Raw genomic sequence first — 22,564 nt, 5'->3', positions numbered from 1 at the left:
TCCTGCTGCTCCAAACTTCACTTTGGTTCGATGGATTCCGCCGCCTGCAGGTTGGATCAAAGTAAACACGGATGGCTCTGCAAATGGGTCGCCTGGCCCGGGAAGCGCGGGAGGCATCTTCAGAAATTGCCGAGGCTTCCCAAAAGGCTGTTTTGCTTTCCCTATTGAATCTGTGCACGCCCATATCGCTGAACTCAAAGCTGTAATCTTTGCTATAGACTTGGCTTGGGAAAAGGAATGGAAAAACCTTTGGATAGAATCAGACTCTACCTTTGTGGTCAATTTGCTAAGAAACCGCTCGACGAAGGTCCCTTGGATAATACGGCAATACTGGCTTCGAACACTATCTCAATGCAGCCACATGTGTGTTCAGATCTCGCATATCTTCCGAGAAGGTAATCAGGCTGCTGACGCCTTAGCCAAATTCGGCCTCAGCTCCCCCAATATTACTTGGTGGCCATCGGCCCCACCTTTCTGCTCGACTTTTATTTTCAATGATCGTTCAAATGTTGTTTATTTTCGTTCTTCCTAATTCTTTGTACATACATTTTTTGATTTATTTTATATAAGGGTTTGGAGGTAGTGATTGGCTAGGGTGCCGACCTAGTTGGGATGTCAGTCCTTCATTCACCTCCTCGTCCCAGTTTCTCATTAAAAAAAAAAACTCATAGTTTATATTATAGTTATCTTAAATGATAAAATGATTACATTGTTATGGTAAATAATTTCTCATTATTTTAGACATTCAAATTTGTCAAATTTTAAACATTTTTATAATTTCAATCAATTTATATTCCAATCATACTAGTAAATATATACACGTTTTAACAAATAAAAATCATTAATAACACGTGTTTAAATATATTCAAAAAATAAATAATCAATTGCATAGTTAACCTAAGTCATTATCGTGGTTATGAAGCTTCAACTAGAAATCCCGCACTATAGTTCGGGCATGGACAATCCGGTTTATTGAATGGTTACGACAATTTCCAGCGACCAATGTTTGGCGACACAAGCCCTTTTTAGCAACCCAATCAGGCAAGGTAATTATCTAACAGTAACTTTTATTATATCATTATTATTTTGTAATTTATATCAAATAATTGCCATTTTTGTTTCGTTTTTTATGACACTAAATAATCGTGTAAGGAATTCTAATTAGGATATAATTCTATAATTAACGTATACTAGTTCTATATATGACAGCCCCCTAAACTCATAAGAATGTTTTTATGAATCCTTTTTCCCCATTTTATAAAACTAAAATGGCGTTGCTTATGTTCAAGCTAAACATGCTAAGATTTTTCCCTTTTCTCTTTAAAAGAAAATTAAAATACATTATTGTTTAATTCCAACTCATTCATTGTTTTTACTCTACCAATTAATTAATTAACCTAAAAATGGTATACTAATTATTGTTTAATTATTTAATCTCTTCTGAAACTGCTATGAATATCAATACAAGAAAAATCTTATCACCAACGTAAAAATCCATCGGTGATTCCCTAATTTGCTTGTGATCATGATCACCAACGGACGACCGACATATATTGATATGTTGGTGTTGACCTCCTAAGTAAGCAGTTGCGATAATTTTTACCGACACAAGAAATCACCGACATAATATTTAGTCAGTGTTTTGTGTCAGAAATTTCAACTACTTTTAGTAGGTGACTTCTGTCTGATATTCCAACAACATCACCAATGCTTATGTGTCGGTAATCTATTTCTTTTTGAAATATTAATTTAAATATTATTACTGTTCACCAACAATAATGATAAACTAAACTAGTTAGTTAATTTTTTTATATATATAATAAATCTAAGAATTTACAATATAATAACGTTAAACGTGAAAAATTAATTGTGAGTTCATAATCTCAAAAAAACAAATATGCCCTTATATTAAATAAATGCACAAAATTATCCCTAAATTTTCCACAAACATATACGTTCTACTCTTCCACCTCCTATATCTCTCCTTTCTTCTCTCTCTCTACTACCGAACTGCAACTTCTACTCCAAATCAAAACCAAAACACAGTTCAAACCAGTAAAAACTTAAGCATAATACAACTGTTTTTTCCCTTAATGAATTAGCAGCAACATCCAACCCTCCAACATTCTTTTCTTTTTTCCAGAAAGAAAATTTGCGTTTCCCCTTTTGAGCAAATCATCAAACACATAAAAGGACCATTATAGGAACTAGATCAAATTCTACTTCTCTTATTCCATCAGCACAATGAAGAAAAGGAAAAAGAAGAAGAAGCCCAATTGAATTTCATATCCTTACCAAACAGGAATTTCCTTACAAAACTTAGAGATTTCAATGAATTATTGAGAGCTGAAAAACAGAATCTCTTATAATTTGAAAAAGTGGGGAAGAAAAGGAAACGGACAAAATAAGAGAGAATAGAAGGAAGAAGCTCACTGCAAGAGAAGTTTGAGAAAAAAAGAGTTGTTCGGAAATGGTGGGATTTTTCTTTCTTCAGCTCTTTTATCAAGAAAGTGAATCACGACTGCTAATTAGCATTTATTGAGAGGGAACTGTTAAATTAGCCAAATATGCAGTCTTTACTCTAATGGTGGAACCTAAACAAATTTCCCAAAATGAAAATTCACTCAGATTTTGATCAAATCATATGAACAAAACAAACCTCTCTCTGTTAATTGGAGAGTGATAGGAGGTGCAAGAGTAAAAGATGGATGTTTGGGTGGACGGAGAGTGAAGATGGGCAAGCCGTTTATGCCACGTGGCTGGTCTGTTAGATTAGGGTATAATTGTAGGTTTGTGGAAAATTTAGGGATAATTTTATGCATTTATTTGATATAAGGGTATATTTGTTTTCTCGCGATAATACAAAGGCAAATATGTATATTAACCCATTTTTTATATATATAATAAATCTAAGAATTTACAATATAATAACTTTAAACGTGAAAAATTAATTGCGAGTTCATAATCTCAATTCCAACTCAATTTATTTTAAAGAATCTCAGCTACTTTTACATAAAAAAAAAAAAAAAAAATTCAGCTACCTTAATTTCTTATTATTTCTTATTATATTTTTTTTCATAAATAATCAAAATAAATAAGTTGGGTTATTTTTGGCAAGAGATTAATATAAGATATATGATTGTGCTTTAACTATCAGCTCGAGCTTTTAGTTCAATCGGTTCCATGACATGGTATCAGAGCTACAAGAGGATTAACATCCCAAAACCCTAATTTTTCTTGCTTCCACTCTCTTCCTATCACGATGACAAATGTTAATGGCACGGCCTCCTCTACCTCCGAAACTACATCATGTGCCCCAACCTTCATAGAAATCACTCCCACAAACCTGTCATCTCAAATTACACAAAAATTAACTTCAGAATAATTTCTTTCTATGGCAAAAGCAGCTTATGCCGCTACTGCTGCGAGGTCATGGGTTGGCACATCATGTTGATGCAACCGAAAATCCTCCACCCAAGGATTTGCCTACGGGAGCTATTAATCTGGCGTACAAACAGTGGGAACAACTTGATCAACAAGTACTCAGCCTGTTGATATAAGTTTTGGGCCTTAACTATCAGTTCGAGCTTTTAATTCAATCGGTTCCATGTCAATTTTTATACAAAGCCCAGCAGGATATCGGGCTTTGGGTTTTTCCTTTTCTCTATTAACTACTTAGATAAAACCATAATTGAAGCTCTTTAAATTGGCAGTCTCCACTCTTGACCTTCACTGTCTTTGAAAAACAGTCTGATATATCTTCTCATCTCTTTCAAATTGTCCACAGAAATTCGTAATTAATTCTAATTTTTAGAAATTTTATGAACAAAATAAATAAATTTGTTGGTAAAAAATGATCGATTTTAGATTTATACCGATCTAATTTTGATTATGGTATTTTATTACGTATCAGTTTAACAAAAAGACTACTTGGAATTAAGCCAATAAGATGGACAAAGAATTGGTCCAATTATAATATTAATTCCTATTTTAAGAGGTTCTTTATTTACCGAGATTATCATGTTGTCTCAGGCGAACAAGAAAGGTAAGCTATTATGAATTCGTCTTTGTTTTTTTTTTTTTATCAAACTAGATTCGGAAATCTGAATTGATCAAATGTGGAATGTTTAATTACAAATCTAGAGTATATTCTTATGTCTTTATATATACGAATTGTTAAAATTAATAAACTTAATTATTTTAGTGTCAAAAAAAAGAAAAAAAAAAAGAAAAAAAAAGCATCACGTGAATGCTTTGAATTTAGAAGAAAAGAATTGGTCAAATTTACCTAAATAATTAAGCATGGTTGACAATAAATGTACACATTATTATATATTATTTATTATGTATTGATCAAACTCTCTATATTATATATATAGAGTTGTGTGATTGTATGTGTTGTACTAGCAAAAAAATAAAAGAAAGAAAGTGGAGAGTTTGTAATTTAGCAAGTCTATGTTGTATCCATGATTAAAAAATATCAATATTAGTCCTTTTTTTCTTAAAAATTTCTTTTTTATCTCTAACAAAGTGGTATCAGAGCCATATTACGAGAATCAGTCTTCCATCAAACAGACCCTATAAAAAATGTCAGACGGTCTCAAACTTCCTTATTAATACCCTCAGCTCACCAAAACCAATTATTCAAGTTGGTGTATTCGAATGAAGGCGTTACTCGGATGTCAAGATGTCTGGGATATTGTCGAAAAAGGTTACGTAGTCCCAGGCAACGAGGCAGCGTTGACACAGGCAGAAAAAGATACTCTGCAGAAAAATCGCAAAAGCGATCAAAAGGCGCTTACTCTCATCCATCAAGGTTTGGATGAATTAATGTTCGAGAAAGTAGCTGAAGCTACAACCGTCAAACAAGCGTGGGAAATCCTACGAGTTTCTCTTCAAGGGGAGGAGAAAGTTAAAAAAGTTCGTTTGCAAATGCTGAGAGGAGAATTTGAGACGATGAGGATGAAAGAGACGGAGGCCATCAGTGATTACTCATCCCGAGTAAAATTTATCGTAAATCAGATGCGGCAGTATGGAGAAAAAATTGAAGAGTCCAGAATTGTTGAAAAAATTATGCGATCACTACTACCAAAATTTGATTATATAGTGGTGGCTATGGAGGAGTCTAGAGACATCAGAGAAATGTCAGTTGACGAAGTTGTAGGGTCATTACAAGCACGCGAGGAGCGGTTTGAGAAACGAAGAGAAGACTCTGCAGAACAAGTCTTAGCAACAAAGACTGTGTTTAAAAATGGCGAAAGCAGTCAGTCCGGTAGAGGACGTGGAAGAGGTCGAGGAGGAAATGGTAGAGGACGAGGACGTGGCAGAAGTCAAGGCAGAAATGAAAACGGCAACAACAACAATGACAGAAGCACTCAATTCACTAGAGGCAGAGGAAGAGGCCGAGGACGCGGTCAAGGAAGAGGAAACTGGAGGCCGAATGAAGGACGCAACAAGTCCAATATTCAGTGTTATAATTGCTCCAAGTATGGTCACTACGCGGTAGAATGTTGGAGTCCGCCTAAGGAGGTAGAGGAGACTGCCAATAATATTCAAGATGAGGAAGTAACTGGCATAGTGTTACTTACCTACGAAGGTGAAGAAAATCGCGAAAATAATATATGGTATCTTGACAATGCGGCAAGTAACCATATGTGTGGTGACAAGAAGATGTTCGTGGAGCTCTATGAATCCGTTCGCGGTAATGTTGTATTTGGAGATTCCTCCAAGGTTCCTATTACAGGCAAAGGAACAATTCTTATTCGGCTCAAAAATGGCGCTCACCAGTTTATTGATAATGTTTATTATGTTCCTAACATGAAAAGCAATATTTTGGGTTTGGGACAATTACTGGAGAAAAATTATGAAGTTCACATGGTGGATCGGAAACTACTCTTATTGAATGAGAAAAAGGAGTTGATTGCATGAGTACCCATGGCGAAAAACAGAATGTTCACAATTAACATTCAGACGGACGTGGCCAAATGTTTGAAAGCTTGTGTGCAAAGTCCCCCCTGGCTTTGGCATTTACGGTACGGGCATCTCAATTTTGGAGGACTGAAGTTGTTGGGACAGAAGCAGATGGTAAACGGATTGCCTCATATTGACCAGCCTCATCAACTGTGTGAAGGATGTCTTGTTGGAAAACAATTCAGAACCAGTTTTCCAAAGGAGTCCATGTCAAGAGCAAAGGCACCACTTGAGCTAGTTCACACAGATGTGTGTGGACCGATCACTCCACAGTCGCTGGGTAAAAATAAATATTTTCTACTTTTCATTGATGATTATAGTAGAAAAACTTGGGTGTATTTTTTGAAGGAAAAATCAGAAGTTTTTAAGACATTTAAAAAATTCAAAGCCCAAGTGGAGAAAGAAAGTGGCCATTTTATTAAAGCACTCAGATCAGACAGAGGCGGTGAATACACATCCATCTCTTTCAAGCAATTTTGTGAAAAGCATGGAATCTGTCATTTCCTTTCAGTCCCCAGATCACCACAACAAAATGGCGTAGTAGAAAGAAAGAACAGAACGGTGCTCAACATGGTGAGGAGCATGTTAAAAAGAAAAAAATTACCGAAGGAGTTATGGGCCGAAGAAGTAGACTGTGCTGTCTACCTGTTGCACAGATCGCCAACTGTTAGTGTTTGGGATCAAACTCCATAAGAAGCATGGAGCAGAATAAAACCCAGTATTTCTCATTTGCGTGTTTTTGGCAGTGTTGCTCATGTCCATGTACCGGATGAAGAATGCAAGAAGCTAGATGATAAAAGCAAGAAATATTTGTTTGTGGGCTATTCAGAACATTCTAAAGGGTACAAAATGTTCGATCCTCAGACTCAGAAAATCATCATCAGTAGAGATGTCACCATTGATGAAGAAGCAGTTTGGGACTGGACCGGTGAAAAAGAAAACAACTACAGTTTTTATCCTTTCATGGATGAAGACAATGATCATGAAGAACCAGCCACAGTCACAGCCACAACACCAGCAACCAGTTCGACATCAGCAAGCTCATCCAGTTCGAGTTCATCCTCGAGTAATGAAGACAGTTCAAATGAACATCCTCCCGGAAATCCTAAAAAATTCATACCTATTAAAGATCTCTATGATGTAACAAGAAATCTCGATGATGAATTAACTCTTTATTGTCATTTTGTTAATGATGAACCAACAAATCTAGAGGAAGCAATGAAAGATGAAAAATGGAGAAAAGCCATGGAAGAGGAGATTCATTCGATTGAGAAAAATAAAACATGGGAGCTGACATCACTTCCGACCGGTCAAAAATCCATTGGAGTTAAATGGGTGTTCAAAGCAAAGAAAGATGCAAACAGTGAAATTTTCCGACATAAAGCAAGATTGGTGGCGAAAGGGTTCAGTCAACGACCCAGAATTGACTATAATGAAGTTTTTGCTCCTGTTGCCAGAATGGAGAGTATCAGACTGGTAATTTCTGTAGCTGCTCAACACGGGTGGAGAATCCATCAAATGGACGTGAAATCCGCATTTCTCAACGGATATCTGGAAGAGGAAATTTATATCCAGCAACCACCTGGGTATGTTGTGAAAGGTCAAGAAAATAAAGTGCTAAAATTGAAAAAGGCACTTTATGGTCTTAAGCAAGCACCACGAGTCTGGAACAGTCGCATTGACAAATATTTTCAAGAAAATGGTTTTGTCAAATGCCCACATGATCTGTATGCAAAGGTGAAAAATGGAGATATGTTACTTATTTGTTTGTATGTGGATGATCTCATTTTTACAGGGAACAATCCTAAGATGTTTGAAGAGTTCAAGAAGACAATGGCTCGTGAGTTCGAGATGACTGACATTGGTCTAATGTCATATTGTCTTGGCATTGAAGTGAAGCAGAATGACGATGGAATTTTTATTTCTCAAAGTGGTTTTGCAAAGGAGATCTTAAAGAAGTTCAAGATGGAAAATTGTACTTCCGTCAGCACGCCAGTAGAATGTGGAATCAAATTGACAAAAGATGAAGGTGGAAACAGAGTCAACCCGACATTATTCCGAAGCTTGGTCCGAAGTCTCAGATATCTGACGTGTACAAGACCAGATATTCTCTATGCAGTTGGCTTAGTAAGTCTATACATGGAAGCCCCAACAGTGTCACATTGGAACGCAACAAAAAGAATTCTTCGTTATGTGAAAGGTACAACTAATTTGGGTTTACTTTATTCAAAATCGATTATTTCAAATTAGTTGGGTACAGTGATAGTGATTGGGCCGGTGACAAGGATGATGATGGGCGTGGCGCCTAGTGTAGAGCTTTTCTAATGACGACTAAATGTGTATTGCGGTGAATGTGCTATAAATATGGATGTGATCTTTTAAATGTTCTAACTCCACTAGACACTACGGCTACTTAGGGGCAAGTGTACCCCATCGTATCAAGTAATAATCCGGTTAAGACCGGGTATCGAATCCACGGGATTTATAATTACAAGTATTAGACGACTCGATTTCGTATGTTATTTAAGCGGTGATTACTTTGGGGTAAAGTAAGACACAACTACACACTATCCCTAACTATTGGCGACACAGATTTATGTAGCTTAAACCCTATGAAGTAGGATGAATAACGATAAGTTATAACCATGATAAATAACGACTCTAAATGTATACGGATAATAATTTACTCTTGTAAAGATGACTAAGTGTAGTAGGACCGACCCATGATGCACTTAGACTACGTGATTCCTAGTCAAGGCGTGTCTAATGCAGGGGAATTAGAAACTAGGGCCCGTAAGTTCCGTGGCTTGTTAATTCCTACGGTTTCCGGTTTGTCACTTCCGGTAAGGCAACACCTATATAACTCCCTAAGGATAGCCCGAATGGCGGCGGAAATCGCATTCTCCTACACAATAATCAATTACGAATATCAAAACAAGTAATAAACATTAACACGTAAAGGGAAATAGAGATTCTGAATCATAAATTATAAATATGGGAAGTGAATAGATGAAATACAACCACGCATAGTACATAGGAAGAGTACAAGCTAATTAGCAGGTAAAAAGGGAGAATCTGCCCTTGGAACTAGCTAACCGGACTCAAAGCCGTCTCCTAGGTTGTGGAGGTGAAACTCTCGAGCTTGGTGACGAGTGATGGGATGGAACTTTGATGGAACGCCGGAACAACCGAACAAGCTCTCGAGGGGGAGAGTTTAACTACCAAATCTGAATCTAAATTACAATAATAAAAAAGAGTATAGTTTTTGCTCTCTAGTGTGTAATTGGTATCAAATGAAGTTCAAGAGCTTCCTATTTATAAACATCAAGCAAGGGCAATGTTGTAACTTCTCAAAGCACAAGTATGGAGCAACATTATTTGGTGTAGAAATCCCATGATACGCCCCGCGTAAGGTGGTCTACGCCCCGCGTAAGTGCCCATTCCGTCAGAAATCTCCTGCATGTGGACCAATTCCATGTCTTGTTGTCTCAAGCACGCCCTGCGTAGCTGAAGTACGCCCCACGTGTTTGAGTCTCTGAAGTTTTTTTGCTTGAATTGGAGCTTTTACGCCGTGCGTAGCTGAAGCACGCCCCGCGTAAATGAGTCTCTGAGTTTTTATCATTGAGGATTTGCCTGGTACGCCCCGCGTGTATGGTGATACGCCTCGCGTACGAAGAGTTGACTCAAGGAGATAGTGCAGTCTGACTTTCAGGATTAGGCCAATTATTTCCGACATGTGTCATACGCCCGGCGTAGGGTGGCATATGCCCCGCGTATGATGAGTCAATTCTACATGGCGTCTGCGGATAAGGCAATAATTGCTGACACCATGTTTCACGCCCCGCGTAAAGGATGAGACGTCCCGCGTATTTGAGTAGATTTTTGCTCCTTGCTCGTACCTGAAATACAAATCTTGCGAGCCGAGTTAGATATATTATATATATGAGAGCTTACTTCGATCCAAAAAAAAGTGACGAAAAAATATAACCACTGCAAAAATGATTTTGAATATAATTTATAATTTTGGATCCAATTTCTAACCCCATTTTCGACCAATATTTGGCAGTAAAATCTTTAAATTAATATTTCCAAAAAATATGGGTCGGTGATGTTGTCAGAATATCCGACTAAAAGTAGTTTGAATTTCCGACACAAAACACCGGTTGAATATTGTGTCAGTGATTTCTTGTGTCGGTAAAAAATTATCGCAACTACTTATCTAGGAGGTCAACGCCAACACATCAATATATGTCGGTCTTCCGATGGTGATCATGATCACACGCAAATTAGGGAATCACCGACAGATTTTTAGTATACTATTTTTAGTTTAATTAATTAATTAGTAGAGTAAAAACAATGAATGAGTTGGAATTAAGTAGTAATGTTTGTTAATTTTCTTTTAAAGAGAAAAAGGAAAAATTTAAGCATGCTTAGCTTGAATATAAGCAACACAATTTTAATTTTATAAAATGTGGAAAAAAGATTCATAAAAACATTCTTATTGAGTTTAGGGAGCTGCCATATATAAAACTAGTACAAGTTAATTATAGAATTACATCCTAATTAAAATTTTGGATATACGGACAATAGGATCGATCTAAGGGGAGACTAGTCGGGTCAGGAGGTTTGAGCACCGACTGATCGCTGGAAAACTCCATAAATCATGAGAAAACACTCTTTCAATGAATTTTGATATAGAAAGAATAGCTTACTGTCTAAAGCATAATAGATTACGGCTTGCAAGGAGGGAAAATGAAGTGAATTAGTGCATATCACTTTTGGCTTCTCCGGTGCAACTGCAACCAGGGGTGGATATAGGGAGGGGCCCGAGGGCCGGCCCCTCCAACCGTCGGAACCACCATGACCACATGTAGTTTCATCCCCTGTCTCCACAAAATTTGAGGCTATGGTAGTTCCGGTCCGTCTTCAAATTTTTTTGATGGGGTGCTAATTCAAAATTGGACGGTCTTTAAATCCAAATTTCTAATTTTTTTGACCTTTTAGGTCATTCCTAAATCCGATTTTTTCTATTAGATGCAATTTTTATACATGTTAAAAATCTTAAACACAATGTAGCTTAATTTTAAGAAATTTTATATTGGTACTTAAAAATTGGTTCTTGACAGCTCAGATTATAACACGTATATATACCCCAAAAAATAGAACAATTGGATTCAGCAAAAAAAAATAAAAAAAATACACACTTGTAAAATCGGCTCCCCAACCAACCAATCATGTATTCGCCTCTGACTGCAACAACAACAACAAACTCTTGTTCATTTCTTTTTTCTTATTGTTCTTCTTTCCATTCTCAGAAGATGCACTCTCCACTTCACTGATATACATTGCTTGACCTTCACATAAAATAGTGATAATTAAATTTCTGTACTTATAAATTCTGAATCTTTAACTTATAAATTTAGTTAGTTGTGAACATTATAGGTCGGTAAATTTAGTTAATTGTGAACATCTAATTCAATTAAAAATGCGTTATTCATTTCATCTGTGTTTTGAAATTATATTTTTTAATATTTGAATTAAGGTTTTTACAGTTTCTCTATACTCACATTTCATATATTAAAAACTGTTTTTAAACTGTGAAAAATACAAATTTCGAACCAGAAAAAGAAGGTTTGTGACTCCATAATCCTGATTTGGATTTATTTCCTTTTCTGGTATCTGATTTTAGATTTTGAGGATTCATTTGGATTTTAATGTTGTTTGACTTTGTTTTAGTGTGAAATGTTAATATCTAAAGCAGATTTAGTTCGGATACAAGATTTGCTCCCACACTTTAGAGCCCATTGCATGTAAAATATGTGGGTTAGTTACATATAGATCAAGAAAGGTTATTACATATCACGCATGATTTTCAAAAATAATACAATTTTGTCAAATCATATTAAAAGTATATGACTTTTAAGAAATAGTGACACGTCCCCTTCAAAAAGGGAAACTTATTATTTATTATTTTTAATATTTATAAAAATAAAAAATAGTTAACTAGGGAAAAAATAAAACTGAACCAAATGATTAATTAAATAGAATTCGTTAATCTGTGCATCTTCTTCTCCAAGTTCTTCTTTGGGGAGACGAGGTCTGCCAACTACTTATTACTGTTTTTAAAGGCGCATGGCGCACTAATGCATTAGGGCTCCTGGAGCCTTGGCGCTTGGTGCACGGCGATAACGCGACAAGACGCACTTACAGAAACAAAAATTATAAAACTATAAAACTAACATAAAAAAATAATGAATACTAAATCACGACAATGTTAAGCATAAATATGTTTTAAAATGCAAAATAAACACAATATTAGAAAGCTAAAGTTGAATACTAAATACTAAGTTCTACTCCTCATCAAAACTCTCCAAATTAATCATTCATATTGAATTTGAATTCCCTTGACTGCTTTGTTTCTGTTTGAATTTCGTTTTATGCGTTTTGTTCTACTAAACTTATTCCTCTTATAATAAGATTTTGTCGTTGCCTCTTCTAATTAATTCAAATGTAAAATCTCTCTCTTCCTTTTTAATATTTGTTTTTTTCCTCATTTTGGACCCTTACAGAACACTTATTCTAAATATGTAACTGTAAAAAAAACAATACAACTGCCCCTAACTCACCAATAGGCGCTTAGTGTGCCTTTAGCAACTGCTCCTTGGCACAAAATGGCGCACCGGGCGGTTGCGCCACGCCATGGAGGTGTCATGTTTGTGATGATAGCCATTCTCAATCATCTGCCGAAAAACATGTCAAGAAAAAGCAAGTTTCAACACCAGCGTATGGTAAAGAATCTAAGCCTATAATGCACGGGAACTCTTCATGACAAGCGTTTCCCCGTTTCTGGCAGATGTGGGAAACGGAAACTCTCAGAAACTGATATGAAACGTTTCCGGGCACGTTTCTATTTAATGTATTATTATATTTTTAATATTTATAAATATGCCCCTATATTTTTAATATTTACACGTTTGCGTTTCCTAGGTTTTTTAGAAATTACGTTTTTCAGTATCGTTTCCGTTTCAGTTTCCGTATCCGTTTCCGTTTCCGTGCAACATAGATCTAAGCATCTAAAAACTGTAATTAAACCATGCGGGATGAGTGTGCCTCCAGTAATTTACAAGAAAATCAAACAGGTGTATGAGAATAAACGTGAGGCCGAGGTAATGAAGGAACTGAATGAGATATTTTTCAAGGAAGGATTATCATCAAATGCATCTGAAAGAGAAATCAAGGAAGTTAAAAAAATGAAAGGAAAGAGTGAAAGAACTTGAGGGCATTGCCATGAGTAATATTGTGTCAAGTTCATGTAGAAGGTGCTTACCCTCATCCAAAACCCAAAATACCTGTTGATAGTGATAATAATTCTGATGATGGAAACCACATTGAATATGTCAATAACCATGAAGTTCGAAAACAATGGAGATAATAATATGGATGATGACAGCTAGAGTGAAGTGGTTAATGACGTTGAAGTTTGAAGATGTCAGCAGATTAAGTTAATTTTCTAAAAATAAAAATATAATTTCTGCATATTCATCAAATTGAAAATCTGTGCTTTTGTTGGCTTTGTCCCTTAAACCTATTCCATATACTGCATGTTTTTTAAACAAAATCTAAGAATTGCATAATTAATAAAAAATATTGTTTATGATTTTCTTTTAAGTAATATGGTGAAATTAAAGAAAAGAGGAAAAAAAAGATAATGGTTAAAAATGACCTGATACTTTTACTTAAAATTGAGAGATATATACATAAGGGGCATTTTTACCAACGTCTCTTATATAATATCTAGTAAATATAACTGTGAATAACTACTTAGTCTCTCGGTTTGTACATATTACAATTAGTTAATATATTTGTTTTTAAATACACATTTAAAGTTTTTGAGTTTTAACAAAACTAATTAATTCGTTCCTCCATTTATAAATTTTAAAGAGATAAAAGAAAAATCCAAGCATGATTCGCTTGAAAATAAGCAACACTAGAAGTAACTTTATAAAATGCGGAAAAAGGATTCATGAAAACATTCTATACATAGAACCAGTACAAGTTAATTATAAAATTATATCCTAATTAGAATTCCCTAAATCGAAACAAAAATGGCAATGATTTGATATAAATTACATCTATAAATAAATCACAAAATAATAATGATATAATAGAAGTTATTGTTAGACAATTACCTTATCTGATTGGGTTGCTGAAAAAGGCTTGTGTTGCCAAACATTGATTGCTAAAATTGTTGTAACCATAGTTGTTAGAATCGTACAAGTCTGTTCGATTCATGAAGAATTCGAGTGGTATCTATGGTACGATTCAGAAGCATCATGAATCTGCCAAGTTATCACCGATTCAGTCGATTCACCGAGTCATGGGATTTGGTCGATTCAAGCAACCATTTAAAAAAAAAAAATTCAAATTTTAACAACTAAAAAACGTATAATATAAGAAGTTTCGAAGAAGATGACTATTCACTTTACAAAAACAAAAAAACATACAGAAATTATGAAATACAAATAGTTTCAATTAGATGACTCTTTACTTTACAAATTCCAAAACCTTCCATTGGTTTTTTCTATTTATTTGTTATTATCTTCTTCTACTTTCTATTTTCTATGTTCTGTCTTTCTCTACTTTCTTTTATAACGTGATATAATTTCTATTTAAATATTAAAATTGAATTTTTGGACTAATATTTAAAGTTAAATACGGCTAATATTTTATTTTTTTTATAGCATTTTGAATTTGATCCGAATCAATTCGATTCATGAGTCCCGATTCGCAAAATGAGATTCGAGTCACTAGTCAATTTGGATTTATTTCCTTTTCTGGTATCTGATTTTGGATTTTTTTTTTACAAATCACCCATGGTTGAGAGCATACCTATAGAGCTGTAAAAAAACCATAAAACTGCCCATAACTCACCAAGGCGCACCTTAGTGCGCCTTTGGCAACTGCCTCTTGGCGCAAAATGGCGCATCAGGCGGTTGCGCCACGCCATGGGGGTGTCATGGCGCTAAGGCCTGCACATGGTGCGCCATGCTCCATAGGGGCGCCTTTAGTAACTATGTGGCTGGCAATATTTTCTCTTTGTGAGGCCTTCAACATTCATAAACTGTAGAATCTTTTGTGGAACAGACTGCATGAATCGAAAAAATCACCTAATAAGAATTTGGATATACAGACAAGGACCGGTCTAAGGGGAGACCGTTTAAAGAGTGTTAGGTAACTTGGCAATTACAGAACTTGACAAAAAAAGCCTAAAATACATCTAATTCTCACATGTTGTTATGGGGATTCTAAACTTTTAGGGCTTCCTTCATCCTGCGAACATTTTTTTTTTGCGATTCTCCTTGGATTTTGTTTCCTGCTCTTGTCGTTGTTACGATTTCATCCCACACTTGGCTCCTTGCGATTTTTAAATTTTTTTTGAATTATCAAGTTTTTTTATATAGTTTTATATGTAATATATATAAAATTGGCCATGTCGTGCCGCACCCATGTCCTATATTTTTTAAAATGCCCTTGCTGCACCCGCACCGTGTCCACAGCCGAGTCGGTGCTCCATAGCTTAAAACATATTTTGATTTGTGTGAAATTCTTAATTTTTATATTGTTTAATATATATATATATATATATATATATATATATATATATATATAATATAACCACTGCAAAAATTATTTTGAGTTTAATTTACAATTTCCGACCAATATTTGTCTGTAAATTCTTTAAATTAATATTTAAAAAAAATAGATCACCGACACATAAGGGTCGGCCATGTTGTCGAATATCTGACAGAAGTCACCTACTAAAAGTAGTCGGAATTTTCGACACAAAATACCAGTTGAGTATTGTGTAGGTAAAAAATTATAGTTGCTCACCTAGAAGGTCAACGCCAACACATCAATATACGTCGGTCTTCCGTCGGTGATCATGATCACACACAAAGTAGGGATTCATAGGCAGATTTTTGCATGTTGAAGTTTCCGTGCTTCATAGATTGGGGAATAAAATATAGGAGAAGAATAAAGATAACCTGCATAGGAATGAGTTGAGGAATGGTGTGCCTATTTATACATGTAAAAGAATCAACATTTTCAACTAGAAAAAGAAGGTTTCTGACTCCAGAATCCTGATTTGGATTTATTTCCTTTTATGGTATCTGATTTATTGTGATTCCAGAATTCGGCAGCCCGAACCACCATGACCACGAGTAGTTTCAGCCCCACTATCTCCACAACATTTGAGGCTATATGGTAGTTTTGGTCCGTCTTCATTTTTTTTTGATGGGGTGCTAATTCAAAATTGGACTACCTGTTAGGCCATTTATAAATCCAAAATTCTAATTTTTTTTGGCCTGTTAGGACATCTGTAAATCCAAAATTCTAATTTTTTTGGTCTATTAGGCCCTTCCTAAATCAGATTTTTTCTATTAGACGCAATTCTTTTAGATGTTAAGAATCTTAAACACAATGTAGCTTAATTTTGAGAAATTTTATATTGGTACTTAAAATCGGTTCTTGATCACTCTAGATTATAACATGTATATATAATATTTTTTTGAACAAGTTCGATTTAGTAAAAAAAAAATTCACACTCACCTGAAAAATCGCCCCCAACCGACCAATCATGTATTCGCCACTAACTGCAACAGCAACAAACTCTTGTTCATTTCTTTTTCTTCCTTTCTTGTTCTTCTTTCCATTCCCAGAAGATGCACAGCTCTCCACTTCTCTGATATACATTGCTTTACCTTCACAAAAAAATAGTGATAATTAAGTTTCTGATCTTGTAAATTCTGAATCTTTAACTTATAAATTTAGTTAGTTGCGATCGGTAAATTTAGTTAGTTGTGAACATCTAATTCAATTAAAAATTCCTTATTCATTTCATCTATGTTTTGAAATTATATTTTTTAATATTTAAATTAAAGTTTCTACAGTTTCCTTATACTCACATTTCATATATTAAAAACTACTTTCAAACTATGAAAAATACAAATTTCGGATCCAACTGAAATGAGTAATACTATGTTAAATGAGTTTTATACATGTAAAAGAATCAACATTTTCAACCAGAAAAAGAAGGGTTATGACTGAGAATCCTGATTTGGATTTATTTCCTTTTATGGTATCTGATTTTGCGATATCAATTTTAAGGCTCATGTTGCCACCAAAGGTTTTCTTCTGTAAATTGTTTACCCCTTCCGAAGCCAAAGCAATGCAGTGGTGGATGCATCTTCCCTTTATAAAACTGAACTGATTCTTGGAAGTGATAAGATCCGCTACCTTGGCCAGTCTGTCAACCAGTAATTTTGAGATAATTTTAAAACTAAAATTACTCATCACAATGGGTCTATATTGCTCAATTCGCATTGCATCCTTGGTCTTGGGCAAAAGAGTCATAATATTGGAGTTTAGCCCCGTAGAGATGATTCCTGTGCGAAAAAACCACTTTACCATTTGGCAGATATCAGGCGCAACAATGTCCCAAAAGGACTGGAAGAAATTCCCCGTAAATCCATCCGGGCCTGGCGCGCTTCCTGGATTCATGCTGAACACAAAATGCTTGATTTCCTCGTCAAGAGGGCAGCGGAGAAGCTCCTCATTCATATCATTTGTTACTAAGCAAGGAATGACTTCCTGAACCCGCGACAGATTAGCGGGAGTCGTGTATGGATTAGCAAATAAATTCGCGAAGTGGCTTGTGATGTGGCTGGCGATCTGATCGACGTCAGTAGATAGCTCATTCTCAATTTGGAGAGTAGAGATACCAGTCATTGCCCTCCTCTGGTTAGCCATCCTGTGAAAAAAGACACTATTTCTATCCCCAGCCTCCAGCCAGGTGATTCTGCTCTTCTCTTTCAAGAAAATTTCTTTCTGTAGCAAGTGCCGGTCCAGATTTTCATGAGCAATCTGTTCTTATCGGTGCAGATCATCAGAGAACCCATAGTTAGCAAGTTGAAGCTGAATGTCATTTAGCTTCAGTTCGCTGTCTGTGATATTTTTGTTAAAGTCCCCAAAGATTTCTTTATTCCATCTGCGAAGAATCGGCCTTAGGCCACGCAATTTGTGGCAAATCAACTGCATAGGACCGAGTTTGGGGTGATTACTCGTCCAATAATCGCGAACGACATCCCTAAGGATTGGGTGAGACACCCATATAGACTGAAATCTGAAACGTGATGGCCTGGTGAGGTTGAGAAAGAATTTGAATAGCAAGGGGTGATGATCAGAATGGTGACGAACCAGCACCGTACCATTATATAACCAGGAGTCCGTAAATTCCCCAGAAACAATGATTCTATCCAGCCTGCTTTCCACCCGGGCTTGGTTCTGCCTTCCGTTTGACCAAGTGTGAAAGGAACCAGATGCTTGCACATCTCACCATTCCCCATCATCGATGAACCCCCGAAACTCTCTACAAGGGCATGTAGCTAGAGCTCTATCAGTTTTTTCGTGTGCTCCTAAAACAGCATTAAAATCTCCTATCACAAACCAATTTCCCCGGACCGCTGTATATTGAGCTGTTATTTCCTCAAACATTATTTTCCTCCTATTGGCCCAAATACTGCCGTAAACAAAACAGAAAAACTGAATCGTACCCATGAGCATACACTGAACAAGAATAAACTGATCACTGCAGGTTATAACAGACAACGGATAATTTACTTTGACGGATTTAAAAAGCCACAGGGAAGATGGTTCCCTTTGATTTTGAGCCACAAAAACCATTCCCAGCTTTGCCTAGAAACGATTATCAATAGCATCTAGATTTCCCATTGGTTCAGCAATACAGAGCCAGTCAGGCTTGTGAGTAACACATAAATTATAAACGTACCTCTAAGTATCCATGTTGAGGATACCCCTGTAATTACAGAAGAGAACGCTCATTTAAAACGAGCCGGGGGTTTGATGGCCCGTTTAGAACGAGCTGGAGTTTTGTCAGTCATTAGGGGTTTAGGTATGCTCTTCTTGCTTTTTGACGTTACCGTTTCCCATCCCTAAGATTCCATTTCCTCCTGATCCGCCCAGCTGACCGAGGAAGGAGAAAGCTCCTTTTTGCTGGATGAGTTCGTAGAGGATTTCGGTGAGGCAACCTCATTTGAAGGTTCAATGTTCGAGTTGCCTGGTGAGACAGCCCTCTCACAGTCATCGTCCCATAGTTCCTCCTCCTCAGGGGGGCTGCAATGTGGTTTATCAAGTAAATTACCAGTTCCCTCAACAACTGTAGGATGAGCCTACGGAGCTAGAGTTGTAATAATTCTGCCAGTGGCTACTGTTATAGGCACCGAAGTGTTTTCATTGCCAACCTTCTTTTCTGTCCATCCCAATTTTAGTGCTGGCTTATCCTTTGTGTCTTGTTTTCCCTTTTTTGGCTCAGACGACTTCAAATTTCATTTGCATTCGTATGCCATATGACCAATGTTAGAGCAAATTTTACAAAAACTTGGTAAGTTTTCATAAGAGACATCTATCCAGAACTGCTTCCCCTCTCTTTCAATTCCCAGCTGTGTCGGAATCTCTGCAGCAAGATCAATGTCGACCAAAAGGCGAGCGAAGTGACCAAAATCACCATCGAGGGTTGCTCTGTCGAGTTTGATTAGGCCTCTAAGCCCCTTTGCGATATCTGATAGGATTTGAATGTCCCAATACTCCCAAGGTAACACATAGAGACGGACCTAGACTTGCACGTGGGTTGATTTCTCAGCATAAGGATCGAAATCCGCTTTCCAAGGCTGCAGTCGAAACGTGCCAGGCTGTAAATTGAGAACACCCTTGCTTAACGCCAGGTCTTTCGATTCTTTTGAATTAAGAATAACTTGGAAGAAGCCTTTTCCAATTGAGATTAGCCTCCAGGTCTCCCGTAAACCCCACTCAGAACTGAGCTTCTCCTTCAAATCCGCTACTTTCCACGGCTTGTCTCCTTTTGCTAAGATAATTCGCCCAATTAGGGAGTGAGCACACATAGCGATTCGCTTTTCGTAGGCGGATTGTGAAATTTTGACTGAGCGAAAACCCCTAATTTCAGAAACTGAGGCCGAGGAGGTTGGTGCTGTCAAGATGTTGCGTTGAAGTACCTTCGGAAACGTCTGAGCGGGTCCTGGAGGAGTTTCCGCCGTCGTTTTGAACTAGAGATTTGGATTGAAGAGAACTCTGGTACCCACATGTTCTTTAAACATCGAATCGTGTTGAGTTGCCATGGATCGAGGTGGTTGATTGCGGCGGCGGGCAGAGGCGGCGCAGCTAGGTCATCTTTTCAACATAAGCAACACATTGAATGTCAACAGATTATTTGAACAATTCATATACAAAGTGTAAAAATATCGCATTGAATGGCAAATCCGGCTCTAATCGAGCCGAGCCGAGCTTTGACCTATTCAAGCTTGGCACGCTATTAACAAGCTCGAGTCCGAGCTGAGCTTTGGTTTGCTCAAGTTTGCGGCTCAGTTCATTAGAAAATAAACGAGCTCGAGTTGAGCTTGGAGCTTGTTTCCACCCCAAATCCTCTTTGAACTTGGTTCATTAAGAAAATTATCTAACCATGAATTATTTGTCAGTAAATCGTTAATTATATTTATGAAGTTTGCTCGCATATAGCTCTTTAATGGTGTATATAAACAAACTCACAAGCAAAGTTCGTGAATAAATGAACAAGATGCTTACAAATAGTTCGTCCATTACTCATTTATTATGTTTGTGAATGAGCTCATGAACTAACAAATAAAATTATATAGTTTTCTACAAAACGAAAATTTGTTCATAAATATTATAATCGAGTCTGCTTGCGAGCTTTGATCTGCTCAATCTCGACTTGTATACAAACCGAGCCAGTAAATCGTGCTCATGAGCGGCTCGTTTACAAATTAAGTTGAGTTGAGCCAACCTTTTATCGAGCCGACTACCGAACCGCTCATGAGCAACTCAACTCAGCCCTATTAGGCAACTATGTTGTAGGAGATATCAGTTACCAAAATTTAAACACAAAACCACTTTCAAAGCCCCCACAAAACCACTGTTTAGACCCACAGTTTATCACACAGATAAAACCCTCGCAAAACCACTAACCTAATCTCTGAATATTACCTTAATCTAATATGTAAACTAGTTCAAAATTAGCCTAAATATGCTTTCTGCAGAGTCAAATTGAGAATCTTAGGGTTTTGTTGGCTTATACCCTAAAATGCATAAAATTTCTTATGGCATTTATGAGAGGGATATGAACCTTTTTTTTTTTATGTAGAAACATCAGTTTTTCATTTAGACTTGAACCTTCAAATTATATTCATACACTGCATGCATTTGAAACAAAATCTGAGAATTTTGAAAGTTTGATAGTTTTAAATCCCATACCTATCACTAATAAAGAATATTAGGAAAAATATGATAGTTTTGGTAGTTTCTGTTGTTGCCTTGCTCACAAGGTATTTTTCATTGAAGATCTAATTTTTCAACTATTGGTTTAAGCAGTGGGGTAGATGAGGGTGTGCAAGAAGTGCTTCCACACGGGGCCTCAAAATTATAAGGGCCCAAAATTTAAGACGTACTAAATATAGATGTTAGCTTAAATTAAAAACATAATAATATAATAAAATAAGATTTATTTACACCCTCACTGCATTGAGTGAATATGTAATTTAGATATTCAACCATTCAAAATTCACAACTTTACCATTCATTCTTTCCTTTTTATATTTTCTTAATACAAAATTATATTAAATATTAACGGTTTGACAAAAATTTAGCACAAAGACCCTAAAAAGTTTAAAACAGCCCCGGGTTTAAGAGCTTATTGGCCATAAGAATGAAGCACATACTCTTTCCTGGGGCCGCCATGGCGGTGTCGGACTCGGGGACTCGTTGGGGACACGACGGGACATGGGACTCGGTGGGGACTCAGCAGTGACACGGCGGGACACGACTAATGGTGAAAAATATAAAAGTTTAGGGTTTTTTTATTTTTTTTAAAACATATGGTTTAATTACAAAATTTGACAAAAAATCTAAAATACATCTAATTCTCACCTGCTCTTATCGCGATTCTAAACTTTTAGGGCTTCTTTCTTATCATGCGATTTATTTTTTTTGCGATTCTCTTGCGATTTTGTTTGCTGCTCTTGTCGTTGTCTGCGATTTTATCCTGCACCTGACTCCTTTGCGATTTTTAAAAATTTGAGATTTATCAAGCTTTTTATATATTTTTATATGTAATATATATAAAATTAATTATATAAAATTTGTCCGGCCGCACCCGTGTCTTATATTTTTTTTAAAAATGCCGTTGCTGCACCCGCACCCATGCCCGCAGCCGAGTCAGTGCTTCTAGGGTTGTAATCGAGCCAAGCCGAGCTTTGGCCTGTTCAAGCTCGGCTCGCTATAAAATTAACGAGCTCGAACCCGAGTCGAGCTTGCTATAAAATTAACGAGCCGAGCCCGAGCCGAGGTTTGGCTTGCTCAATGAGCTTGAGCCGAGCTTCGAGCTTATTTCGAGCCCAAAATCCTCTTTTGGACTTGGTTCATTAAGAAAATTATCTAACCATGAATTGTTTGTGAGTAAATTGTTAATTATATTTATGAAGTTTGC

This window comes from Euphorbia lathyris, chromosome 1 (assembly GCF_963576675.1).
Source record: "Euphorbia lathyris chromosome 1, ddEupLath1.1, whole genome shotgun sequence".
Lineage (NCBI taxonomy): Eukaryota > Viridiplantae > Streptophyta > Magnoliopsida > Malpighiales > Euphorbiaceae > Euphorbia > Euphorbia lathyris.
This window is presented reverse-complemented; position numbering follows the sequence as displayed.